Source organism: Canis lupus, chromosome 20 (genome assembly GCF_003254725.2).
Source record: "Canis lupus dingo isolate Sandy chromosome 20, ASM325472v2, whole genome shotgun sequence".
Taxonomy (NCBI): domain Eukaryota; kingdom Metazoa; phylum Chordata; class Mammalia; order Carnivora; family Canidae; genus Canis; species Canis lupus.
The window spans coordinates 34,857,642-34,871,130 of record NC_064262.1 but is presented as its reverse complement, the minus strand read 5'-3'; the positions used below and the strand labels follow the sequence as shown (position 1 = coordinate 34,871,130).

At 41.2% G+C, this 13,489-nt stretch overlaps 1 protein-coding gene across 18 annotated transcripts in view; it reads right to left on the bottom strand.

Moving 5' to 3' along the window:
- The window catches only part of ERC2 (ELKS/RAB6-interacting/CAST family member 2), a 904,872-nt gene that overhangs the window by 97,012 nt on the left and 794,371 nt on the right, over positions 1-13,489 (bottom strand). Inside the window, exon 21 of one of the 18 annotated variants that reach the window (XR_007404126.1) lies at positions 465-653. The exons of 16 other annotated variants lie outside the window; for them this stretch is intronic. The gene's annotated coding sequence lies outside the window, so the exon portion shown is untranslated. Of the gene's footprint in view, positions 1-435; positions 654-13,489 lie in introns of all 18 variants that reach the window. One more of the 18 variants, XR_007404127.1, reaches the window with a different exon arrangement.

Below are 13,489 nucleotides of genomic sequence, written 5' to 3'. Positions count from 1 at the left end.
CTCAATGCCAGCTCATTCCTTTGGCAGTTATTCCAGATCTCATGGTCTAAGAGGATGGGGAGGGGGCAGTGGTGGGAGGTGGGATTCAAAACATCAAAAGCCAGAGAATCAAAACAAGCAAGGCTGTTGAAAATCACAGACCTTGAAAAGCAAATAATAAATATAATAGTCATGAAATAGGAACCAGTGAATGAACCGTACTCTCTGTCCACATAGCAAGACACAAAAAAACATGAGGCCAGCATGAGAATTTGCATCATGTGGATGATGAACCTGGATTCTTGTTCTATGCTGGGGTAATCATGGAGTAGTCTGGCTGTGAATTAAATGCAAAAACAGCAAGCTCTAGATGCTAGCAAAAAAATAAAGTATGTGTGAGCCCCCAAATCCAAGATGGTTGTGCAGGTTTCTCTCTGAAACCCAGCAGTTACCCACCTCCGAAAGGGTAAAAGTAAACATTGGACCTGCTCTGGTGTTAAACTGCCACCGGATCCTCCCCGCTGTCTCCCTCCTCCTCTTCTTCTTTACAGACAGGTAAAGTTGGATCTCTTGAAGGAACTGGGGGCTCCCACTCTAGGCAAAGGTTGGACAGGTGATCAATGTACAGCATGAGATTTGACTGTGCCTCCGTGCCTCCGACAGAGCTGGATCATCTGGGGCAATGAAAATTATAAGCAACAAGAAAGCGGTATTAACAGCAAGGGTAGGGAAGCCCAAGCATCACACACCACAATTCCCTAGGACACTCAGCAACCATTCCTCTCCTCATTCAGTCATTCTGAATACACTCATCAAGCACTGTGCCAGGCTCTGGGGATATAGCAGTGACAAATATAAATATAAGCCCTGCCTTTACGGAGTTTATGCATTTTCAGGACAATGAGACAAGCAATTAAAGGACAGTGGATAAAGGAACCTAGAGGGTGCCAGGGAGCATAAAGCAAAGGCAGGCAAACCAGACTGGGTGGTGATGGTCGTGGAAGACTTCCTGGAAGAAGTGATGTCTAACACTGAGCCTAGAGGACCTGTGGAGTTAGCCAACAGGACTATGGTGTGTTCAGCATGTGCAAGATTCTGAGATGAGAAAGCATGGTTGATCTGTGGGGCTGTTCTCAACACAAGGTTCCCCGCCACCCCCCCCCCCCCCATCATGCAGTCATGTTTTGACCTCTTCTGGTGGGATGTCAGGAAAGAACTTAGAAAATAGTTTGTTCTGTAAGAAGATGGAAAAAAGACCAATAATGCAGAGTTGAACTGCTATAGAATAGACTCAATTGCAGCAATCTGCTCTCTGCACACCAGCATCACAGGTGAGATGCCATACCTACGCAGGACTGTCAAAACAAGATGCTGGACTGAAATTTAGCATCACCAAAATGAGAGCCCCAAGGCTTCTTCCCTTGGGCTCTCTCACTTTGCCCTTTCTTTTCCTTTAAGTTTCTAGGAAATCACAGAGGGAACACTTTGCTATTCTTACCCTTAACGTTCTGATGTCTAAAAGGCTGCCATAGAAATGATACCTCCCACTTGCCTAATGCAACTAAAGAAAACGGGATAGCTTCTGAAGCCAATCTTGTCATGGGGCTCCACGCAGGAAAACAAAACAAAATAAACAACAAAAAAAAAAACGTGAAAGCCTCAGTATCTTGAGTGTTGCCCAGCATTCTAGCTGCCTTTGCATTATGAAAGAGACCATTGTAGGGGATGGTTTAAGACATGGCAATAAGCACGTGGTCATTTTACCAAAATGCACAGTCCAAAGTAGCTTTCCTTTATATTTTCATATTAGCATATAATTCAAGTCCTGCAAACAACATCTCTGATTGAACATGAAAAGAATAAAACCCTCATTTCTAAAAAGCAGGGCAAGCAGCTATTTTAGAGACAAAGAAAGGATGTCTTTTTAATCTATGACAACACAAATTTGTTTAGGTTTTCCCTCCACTAAGTAAGTAAGCAATTAGGTTTTTTCCAATAAAAATATCCCTGTGCATGTGCAAACACCAGAGGCAATCATATAATTACCCTGCCCAATCACATTCAATTGCTGACAGTTGAGTTCCCACTGCTCATTAACTTCAGATCGCAATGAGGTCTTTACGGAAGCCCTTTCCCGTCTCTTTACAAAGGTTCCTATGATGCTGTGAGCAGCCCCAGCACTACCTCATGCAGGATAATCGTCCCAAAATGGCCAGGGCCAAGGCCAGCCTACTCTGACTTCCCTCTGAAAAAATAAAAAGAGAAATTTGAAGAAACACTGGCTTGAACACCCTTGCTTCATTTGGGGATCTCACTTCTAAATATAATAGTAACCTTTCACCCCCACACTTTAAGTGCCATAATTATATAATTAAAACCAATTATGTCATTTAACAGAGAGACTTTTTCAAGATCCACAGCAAGCCAATTACCTCAATCATTGACCTCAGAAGATTTCCCACACTGACCTGTAACAATGAGGATTGGGATAAATTTAGACACTGGGTTCTGAAGGCTGGCATAGACTAGCTGGGTGGGTTGTAGCTGGTCCCCTAGCCTCTAGAAGCTGAACTGAATCCATTCGAGTCTAATGTCACCACCACTACTTGTTTGCACCTTTCCAATATCCCACGGCTGATTTTTCACAACCACTCTAATAGTATTATTACTTCCACGTTGTGGATGACATAAAGGAGGCAGAGAGAGCTGTGGAATTATCTCAAGTGATATAGCTAGTTAATGGTAGAGATAGGTCTTTAAAGGCAAGGCCAGGGAAAGGACCTGAGGCTTCCCCCTTCAAAATCCCAAGCCTTTTCTTAGCAAGAAGTGTATAGTGTATGTGTGTGTGTGTTTATGTGTGATTACCCTCCTGGACATCCATCCTTTCTATTTTGATTATCTTGCCCCAATTTCCCTTTGATGTAACACATCTACCCACTTCCAGCTTACATGCATCACATCAAAGTTCAGCTACAGCTCAGGAGTGTACTAGAACCTTGGCCTCAGCTAATCAGCTCCTAGAATTCCCCTAATTACTTCACTGGCTCAGGGATGAGCATGTGACTCAATATAAGCCAGTGAGATACACTGAGGTTCTGTCGAAGATCTTGGGAAAGAGATTCACTCTTCCTAACTGGGCTTGCATGTGGGGGGAGGTACCATGTGGCAGTGGAGTAGCCATTTAGCTACCACTGAAGGAGTGAGGGAGAAGGCAGCCAAGAGATGTAGAGAGAGAACCTGAGTCCAGGAAACATCCCTGGAATCCATCAGGTTGAGAACAGAGGCATTTAAAACATGGGGTAGTTCAACAGCATATTAGAGAAAATATGAAGAGCGCTACCACCTACAGCTTCAGTAGGCTTGATTACAAGGATGGAATTAATTGACCGTGGCTTTGAGCAGCAGTTCTGCCTCCTGCTCACAACACAGTTAAATGCCTCCTATTTTTGAGTTATTTAAAGAACATACCATTTTATGGGCAGGAGGAAGCACTTTAATCTGCAAAATGATTTTTATCACAAACTAAACATCCTTGTAACTTTTTGGTCCTCTGCTTTGGTCTGAGTTGTCTCTTCTTGGAGCTGAGACAGCTGTTGGAGCCGAGAAGACCTGCCTTGACCTTGCACTTTGCCCTGCTTAGTAGTACCCTTGTGCTCTCCAATTCCTGGGTCTGTGTGGAATATAAGAACTCAGGACATTTGCACTCATGAAAATGGAGCTCCTTCCTTCCTTCTTTCCTTCCTTCCTTCTTTCGTCCTTTCCTTTCCTTTCCTTTCCTTTCCTTTCCTTTCCTTTCCTTTCCTTTCCTTTCCTTTCCTTTCCTTTCCTTTCCTTTCCGTTTTTTCTTTTTCCTCAGGCCTTGAGGAAAAAGAAAAAAAGACCAAGAATTCCTCTAATGCAAAATTTTCGACTTTGGTACTACTGAAATTTGGGGACAGATAATTCTTTGTCATTGAGACTCCTTTATGCCTTATAGGATATGAAGCAAAGTTCCTCTGGCCTGTACCTATGAGAGGCCAAGTAGCATCTCTCTCCCTAAGTTGGAGAGATAAATGTCTCTTCACATTATCAAATATCCATCTAGGAGTCTGGGCCAAGATGACCTCCATTTGAGAACCACTGCTTTGACAGAACATTTGAGGTATTTATTGGATTTTCCTCATAGCATCTCTGAAAATAAAATTTCTTGTAGTATTGTGGTATCTTCTACTTGAAGTGTGAGGAATGAGGGCACCACCACACTCCTAGAACTTTCTAAGAGCCATGTAAAATATAAGCTGAGGAGAGCTAACTAAACAAAAAGACCAAAGAAAGCAGCACCCCCTACTATCAGGGCCATGAAGCCACAGAAGACTCACTGACCCATTAAGGACCAAGGTGGGGAAAACTATATCAAACAGAAATTATTTTACCTTAAACCAGAAAGAGTTAAAGGATATGGAGGAGAACATTAGAAATGAAGAACAAGCATCTATGCAGTGAGTTCCAAAGTGGATAGATATCCTGCTTCTCATTCCACAGGAAAGAAAATGAAATCTTAAGATAGTTGCTGGGTTTCCTGGATTTAGGTCCAATGAAAAAGCTGGAAGAGGCTGGGCTCAAACATCTCAAAAGATGCCTCCAACGGCCTAAAACACACTGTGGAGAAAAAGTCCAAAATGGTAAAGCCTTACTTCTTTGGGCAAATGTAGGCAAAGACATTTAAAATAAGAAAAATGAGGGCAGCCCTGGTGGCTCAGCGGTTTAGCGCCGCCTGCAGCCCGGGGTGTGATCCTCGAGGCCGGGGATCAAGTCCCACATCGGGCTTCCTGCATGGAGCCTGCTTCTCCCTCTGCCTCTCTCTCTCACTCTCTCTCTCTGAATAAAAAAATAAATAAATAAATTGAATGGATTCATAGAATATTTTTTAAAGTAAAGGCATTTATTGACTTTCTTTGAAATTCCAGCAGTAACTAAGAATGGATTGGCAGATGTCCTTCCTTCAGGATGGATTTGAATGAAAGGTAAGGTATAATTTATTTAATTAGCATATGCATTGTTAAGCCCTGAAGAAGGGCTTGGAATTGGTTTGTCCTCTCAATGAGCTAATTGGTTGCATCTTTACACACCTGCTAGCTGAGGCCAAGCACAACTCTACAGTGGTGAGGTTCCAATGAGGTTTTGCTTCAAGGCACTGACTTATATGTACCTTAAAGTACTGACTTCTGTCAGGAACCAGGTTGGTTTATGTACGATGACTGGCCTTTGACGGATTGGATCCAAATATGGATCCTTTGACGGAATACGGATCCAAATGTTTGGATTCTAGCAATTTCTCTCACTGAAAGTTCTAATGCCTTAGGGGATGGAGAAGTGTATCAGGAGAGTTCAGATGATCACATCTGGGACACCCTGCCTCCTCAGTTCCTATGCAGCCTCCTCCTGCAGTTATCATCATGCTCCAGCTGTCCCATTCTTCTAATTGCCCTCCACTTCTCTCCTGCAACCAGTGAAATCTGATGACTAGGGTGTAGCCATGTCTCAAATGGAGAAAGAACAAGAATAAAGGGATCTCCAGAGGCCTTGGCCCTCCTCCCCTTGTGCTTTTAAGCTTGTTTTTTGCTTTAATAAAAAGCTAGAATAAACATAACGGGAAAAATAGAAGTACTTGTCTGAAGGTTCTAGCAGAAGTCCACAGGGACTCTTACAGCTATGTAAAAAACTATCCTTTACAGAATTTAGTAATTAAATCTGCAGGAATTAGTCCTCAACTCTTGATACATAAAGAGTGAATTTCTCAGAACATACTCTTTGTGTGAATAAGTATCCCCACCCCAGCCGCTCTCTACTGAAATCATTCATCTCTGCCTACCTGTGTTTCTCAGAATACCTGGGTACATCAACAGAGATAAAAGAGAAGAGTAACCCACTTCCAATTCTAGCTGGCATTACAACCACAGGATAAGTCTTGCGTGTCTTGATGGAGGTACCTCCTGACTGACTTTACACACTGGTGTGTAAGCATTTTGTTTTTACCAAAGACTTTAGTCAAAGTGAATACACAGGTCTGCTTGAGCAGGCATATGCCCCTGTTTCTGAAAAAAAAAAGAAAATCAATGCTCTAGGTATACACTAAGACAAGTTCTAAGTCATCTGATACCTGATTCTAGAATCTACAGCGTAGATAGAGGTCAGGAGACAGTTAAGAAAGACTGGGAATTCTTTCTCTTTGAGTCCAAGAGTAAAAGGCAGTTGGCAGGTTTAGGAGAGTCCTTACCACTCCCCAGGTCTGCAATGTCTTTCCTCATTTGTATTTCTCTCCCTTCCTCCATGTGGAAAACTCAGAAACTGCCCAGATTTCCTTTGGTAAAATAAAAATATTTTTTCCCAATTACATGAACTTAATTTAATCAATTTTGGGGATAACAAAGATAGCCAACAATCTATTATATCATTATATAATGTCACTAACTATAATCAGAACTCAAATGGATAAGGCCTTGGATTACCTACAAAAAAGGCAGTATCTTTCTTATGCCTTAGAGCACCTATAAAATATTATCACCCCCACTTTTCAGAAGAGGAAACTGAGGAAAAAAGTTAAGTGACTTACACAATTCACCCAGCTAGCCAACGACAAAAAGAGATTTCAAGTCCCAATGCCTAAACACATGGCCACTTTACTATGTTAAATGATTAGTTATATAACCTCTGATTTAAAAAAAAAAAATACAGACTTTACTCATTTATTTTCCCTCAAAAACAATCTACCACTTTAAGGAAGCTTATTATCATGCCCAATGATATGAACCATAAAACTGTTTTGAATGTTTATTTCATACTTATTGACATCTACTAAGCAGATCTACCATGTGCATACTTATCATCTCAAAGGAAAATACATTATTTAGTTTTTGGGTTTTATCTTATCCATTCTTGGTCCCTGAAACAGCACAAGAAATGTGTTCACTCTGTTCTTATTTGTTGTCATAAGATACTAGCGGCATGCTGGGAAGTAATGTTCCACACTTTGTGTTAAGACTTTTCTTTTTTAAACAGAGCTTGTGTAAATCACAGACAAAGTTGACAAATTTCACGGCTTAGTCATGGCTAGCATATCAGATTTCATGGTTTGACAGAGATTAACAAGAAAATCATATTAGGGTTACAACTATTAGTAGATTCTTAGATATTTGGTAAAGAAACTCCAAGCTCTCCAAAACTTCATTGCCCACTGCATGCCACTGCCATCCCTCTTCCTATGGATACAGAGCTCCCATTACTCCAGGGATCCTGGAGCATTTCACCAAGTCACCTCCTGGGGTGAGCTAGTGCCTAATGGTGTCCAGGAAAAGGTCTAGCATCTCAAAATAAAGCAAGGTTTAGCATTTTCGACTCAATTCATAAGAGTGTAGGGAGAAAAAACACACCGTGTTTGTACATAACGCAGGCATTTCACCCTAGCATTGTACACACTAAGGAGGGGAATCACAGTTGTTGAAACTAAGATATTTTAGGTAAAAATTAAGTTTTTACATCTTTATGAGGAGGCAATTCAGCAGAGGCCTTGTTAAAAGTGGTGGCTTGCAAGCAGACTTCAAAAAGCCTGCTGCCTGCAGAGCCATTTGGCCTGAGGGCTCTGCATATCCTCTTTCTGGTAAAAGAGGCGGACTAGCTCGTCAACTTTGCATAAAAGACAGCCAATTTGTCAGCCATTTGCTTTAATTCTCTTTCCTAGTCTTTCTAATGATAAACTCCATACACCTTCTGGTCTTCTATATCACATATCTGACTGGAGAATGGAAATTCACTCTAGTCTCAGTCCGGTTTCCTTCCCAGGCGATCCTCCTGGGTCTTATAGGATGTCCTTAATCAGAACCACATTCCTCAGCTAGAGGAAGTCCTTGCACAGACGCTGGCAAGACACTAGGGCAAATTAGTTTCAGAACACGGAAGGTCAGATTGGGAATAAAAGCTGCAGTCATCTATTGTGTTTTCTTTAGATGAGAAAATTAAGGCAGGGTGCCTGACTCCTAAGAAACAAAGATTTGGATAAGCAGCAGCCACTTAGGAAAGGAGTTCCCTGGACTACTGAGCACAATGGTCAGTTGTGGAAATGGAAAGTCCTTAAACATTCCAGGTATTCTGGACATGAGCAAGGATTTTCTCTGGATAGGTTTTTATATTTCAGGAACACCCTAGATTGGTTAAAAAACACTAAAAAAGGTATTACAAGTTTTGTAAAAAAATAATTGACAACCAACTGTGCATGTGTATACACACATCTGTATGTATATTACACACATTAGGTGTGTCTTAGATAAATAAAACATATTTTAGGGCAGCCCAGGTGGCTCAGCGGTTTAGCACCGCCTTCAGCCCAGGGTGTGGTCCTGGAGACCCAAGATCCAGTCCCACATGGGGCTCCCTGCATGGAGCCTGCTTCTCCCTCTGCCTGTGTCTCTGCCTTTCTCTGTGTGTGTCTCTCATGAATAAATAAATAAAAAATCTTTAAGAAAAATTAAAAATATATTTTAATAATAACAACAACAACAACAACAACAAAACAACAATAATAATAATAGCTGTCATTTACTGTGCTCTTACATGACAGGCACTCTGCTAAGCACTTTCCATGATTTAGTTCATTTACTCTTTCAACAGAGTAGCATGGTAGGGACTATTGTTGTCCCTCATTTATAGATTAAAAAAAAAATCCTGAGATCAGAGGGGATTCCAGCCACAAGGTTAGTCAGAGAGCCTTAAAATGATCCCAGGGGTATCTGACTCCTGAGCCTATGTGTTTAACCACCACGGGATGCTCAGCCCTGCAAATTCTCATCACTTCCATTGAGATGAGTGCCCAAGCTGACTCTGAAAAACAACAGCAACAACAACAACAACTTCCTAGGGAGAAGGGATGAGGGCCATATTACTTCACTAGCATATGAGTGTGAGAGTTCTGTCTGCAAGGCTCCTGGCAGATGGAGGGGAGGGGTGTGAGAAGAGGGAGAAGTGGTTGCAGAAGCCTAAGACAGGGCTTCTCTGCAATTTTGCCCAGGACTAGCCTGCCTGGGGAGATGCAGAGAACCAGAAGGACCAGGAGGCTTAGAGGAAATCTGTCCCTCATCCAATTTCAAACTAGTAGCCTTCCCTTGTCATGAATGGGCTTGCCCTAGAGATTTGTAGCAAGAAGCATTTCTAGTGTGCTTCTACCTTAACTAACACCACAGGGCAGCTAACAATTACAAAAGGAATGAACTTTTTCATCAAACGCCCTTCCATAAAACCATTTCCCAGGAAATGTAACACAGCATGGAGCTAGCCGACTGCAATTTTCCACCAACAATGAGCATCGTGGGGCACAGGTACTATATTTAAACGGATTTTCCTCCAGCTTTTTGGCAAGGCTCTCTCTCGAGGAGACTTAGCTGGGACGAGGTCTCATTCCCCTCCAGCCAGCAGGATCGGAATGTTTAATACGACCCTGTCTCTTCAACACCCATGTGTAAAACGCCAATAAACAAGCCGGCAAAGACCTGCAGGTCTAATTGCCTTTTAACTCCGCCAAGATGATAAACTCCCAGAGCAAGGAAGGAAAGACTCCCAGGGATTTAACAAGTTTATCTGCCTGCCACTTGAACATTTTCTGTCTGCCTACACTTCAGTGAATTCACCAATAAAAGGATAAAAGGGCCCCGAACCTCAGACCCCTCAATGGCCAAGAAGCTCCAGATTCAAAACGTATGCCAGCAAAAATCAACTGGTTAACTGAATTTTGTTTTATGTGTTTGTAAGATCTGGAGCAAGGAAAGTGGGACCACTTGCTCATTTCTTGCACCAGCCACTTCCCTTTTATTGGCCGAGGCCTACAAATCTTCACCTACAACAAAGAAAGGAAACGGAGAGAGGCAACTCCTTCAGAAACTTCATACATTCAAGTTAAAGGCCTGTACCCACAGAGGAAAAGCCAGATGAGCATCATAGTGTCACTTCTACAAGCATATTCTTCATCTCTCTTTCCCTGCTGCACTGACTTTCAAGTTAGCATTTTAACTGTTTCCCTGGTTTGTACCCTATCACTTGGAAGAAAAATCCTGAGAACTCAGTACCAATTAGAGTTAATTTGGAAAAGCAAAGTAAAACAAAACCAAAGACTTGAGGGGTAGTACAGCAAGATGGTGCCATTTAAGACATAAAAGTAGGATGAGGGGCACTTGGCTGGCTCAGTCAGTGAAGCGTTTGACTCTTGATCTTGTGGTTGTGAGTTCCAGCCCCACATTGGGTGTAGAGATTACTACCTTTAAAAAAATAAAAATAAAAGAGTGATTGGACACAGACTCTCTAGGAGGCCACTTCACAATAGGTATCAATGTACATGTGCAACTTCCCTTTTAGTAATTTATTCTAAATAAATTATTAGACAACTGCTTAAAGATGAAGCCCAAGGAGCTATGGCATTCTAATAGGAAACATTTAAAAAGAACTAAGTGTTCATTGTTAAGGACTGATTAAATAATGCAAAATTCTATACCCTGAAGCTATGAAAATGATGCTCTAGGTATAATCTATTAATGCAGAAATGTGTCCAACATACAATGTTAACAGTTCAAATAGCAAGTTATAAAGATATTTATAACACGGTTTCATTCTTTTTTGTAAAGAGGTTAGATATAGAAAAAAAGACTGGGAAGGCACACAGCTCACCAAAATGTTAGTATTTCTGGATGGTGGAATTCTTTTGCAAAGATTTTTGAATTATTTGATATCTTTAATAAGAAAAATGCATTGCCTTTAAAATCAGTTTGCGAGCACTAAAGCTAAACAATAGAATATCCCACTACCACCACCACCTGATCAATAGGAAGACAATCACATCTGAAATAACTTATGGAAAGGTTCAGCCTTCCTTTTTCAAGGAGATACGAGTACAGAACATTAAAGGATTTGGCTTTGATTTATCAGCACATATAATTGTTGTTCAAGTGTATTCTCCAATGAGATGAGAATGAATGGCAAACCACAAGTGGACTCAAAACCCCAGAGGGCCTATTTCCCAGGGGGCCCATGCCTGTCTCATCAGGGTACAAACACTGAGAGCTCCTCTATTAAGCTTATGTGTTCTACTCAATAAAATAAGAGTAGCTCTAGAGTAGGGTGCTTGCCAAATGAAAAATCTGAAGCACTATTTTTCTATTAAAATCTCATCCATGTTTTTCCTATTGGAACCTGGAAACTGGACAAATTCTAAAGGAATCCAAAGGAATTTCTTTAGAAAAGAATTCTGTTAACACCAAAAGCTCCCCAAGCACTACACAAAGCAAATGCTAGATTTCATTATGCTGAAATGTAAAAGCAGGGGTTCAAACCCAAAATGATGTGTCCTTCGCACCAGGCTTTGTGTATATCAGAGCTTATGCATTTGTACACTTATCCTCGTACATTTCTGCATCTCCCCTTCTTCATAATTTCATAATCAGTTCCAGATTTCCTATTTCTTCCACATTGTAAGGCATGGAATTTTGGATTTGGAAGATACAAGGTTTAAAGGTATAGCAGTACAGTGGAAAGTATGATAAAAATAAAACCAAAATTGAAGTTTTGTTGCATACCTCCTGAGAAGTAATGAATTGAGTGCATATCTCAGAGCCCATTTGACCCTTAGAAACAGAACATGGACACATGCAAGAATTTCATGCACAAACTGGATCCTTTGGTTGGGACAAGTCCTTATTAACAGATGAAGCTGCAGGAAGCAAAAAGCATTCCTCCATGTTATAATACATCTGTGATAGGTATGCCTGCCAAAGCACTGTAATGCTACTCTCAAAATTCAGAACTCTGTCCCTAGTAAACAGAGGAAACTGAAAGATCAGGTTAATCTAGGATAAACGTCATCTCTAGAGTTCAAAGACAACTGGTCTCTCTATGGGTTTTAGTTGGGAGGCTTCTTTGAAGGATAGTTCTCAAATTCATTAAAGAATTTTCACTGACTTCACAGACTTCGGCATTAAATAGATAACTTGAGCTCTTCATTGCCCTGCAAAATGACTGTTCACCTTTGAAGCTCTGCAAATTGGGATTAAGTTGGCTGTTTGCCTTTTACCTCAAAGATGACTCCACTCCATTGATCACTGAGTCTGGGGCAATCACCTGGTTGATACAATGATATCAAATTTATGTCTATAATGTGTGGTTTTAAAAACACACATCCTCTTTTGGGTTGGTTTTGTTTAGATTTTTGCTTCAGATGTAATCAAACTGCTTGATATCAATGCTTCTCTTCATAAAAAACTTCAGGAAATACATTATGTTTTAAAAACCCAAGTTTAATTTTCAACTAACTTGAAAGACATGTGGAGTTTTTAGATGCATAAATTCATTTTAAAATTCTTCCTTGAATTTCACCTACTCAAATGCTGTAGAGGCTGAGGCATCTCATCAGATCTTCCTGTGTTCTTTGGTGCAGCATTTACTTGCTTTTCACAATGACTCTGCACATTCCAAAGAGGGCTCAGCATAAACACATACACCAACAAGCCTTCAGCTTACACCCTCTAACTCCACCGTCTGCTTCCTGCACACCCCATAATCTAAAACATCTCTTCTTTGCAGGTATATGGTCTTGGATTTGTCACGGCGAACGCGAGACTTTACAAGGCCAATAAAATGACAGCTGCACAGAGGGGACGGGGTGGCTTTTACCGACTCTGAAACACCACTGCCTTTAACTCTCAGGGATCAGGAACTTGAAAGCACTCCGATTCACTTAGCTCTGTGTTTGTCATAAAGTTAAGGCTAATCAGATTTCCCCCAACTTGCAGCCCTATCTTAAATCCCCAAGCTTCTCCTATGCAAACTTAACTGATGGAAGATGTGATTATGCCTTCTCAGGTCATAAATTCTAGATATTTATAACATAACTGTTGTCATTTAGGTCAATTAAGATGCTTTTACTGGCTCAGAACAACTACCTATGGGGCTTGTCCAATACCCCTGACAGTGGTTTATGACCCTTAGGGTGATTTTATCTCATAGGGATATGAAAGATGGCTGCGTGTAAAAATGGTCAGGAGATTCTTGAAGAATTTTCCCCATACTGTGATCATACCCATTGCCACTCTGTTCCTGGAAGCTCAGACCCCTTGCTTATCCATAAAAACCACTCTCTGACTCTAAAATTTCCCCTAGAGTTGGTTTCTTTGATCACCTTTTCTCCCCCAAAGACCCGAGAGGGGAGATAACACCTCCTGAGACACTCTATGATGAAACTCCTAAGTAGTGGACTGGGAAATGCTAGACTTTTCTACATGCATAAAATGTCCCTAAAGACTCATGTGTTTTACCTTTCACATGGGGCCAACTGCTCCCTCAGGAAAGGCAGAATAAGGTGACAACAAAGAAAGAATGGAACATATTTGGGGATTTCATGTAGATAGGTTTCAGCTTTTCCTTTTCCCTTGTGGAATAGCACTCATCTACCATCATCTTCCCCTTGCTGTTTCTTCTTTCAGCAAGGCCCCTAGGCACC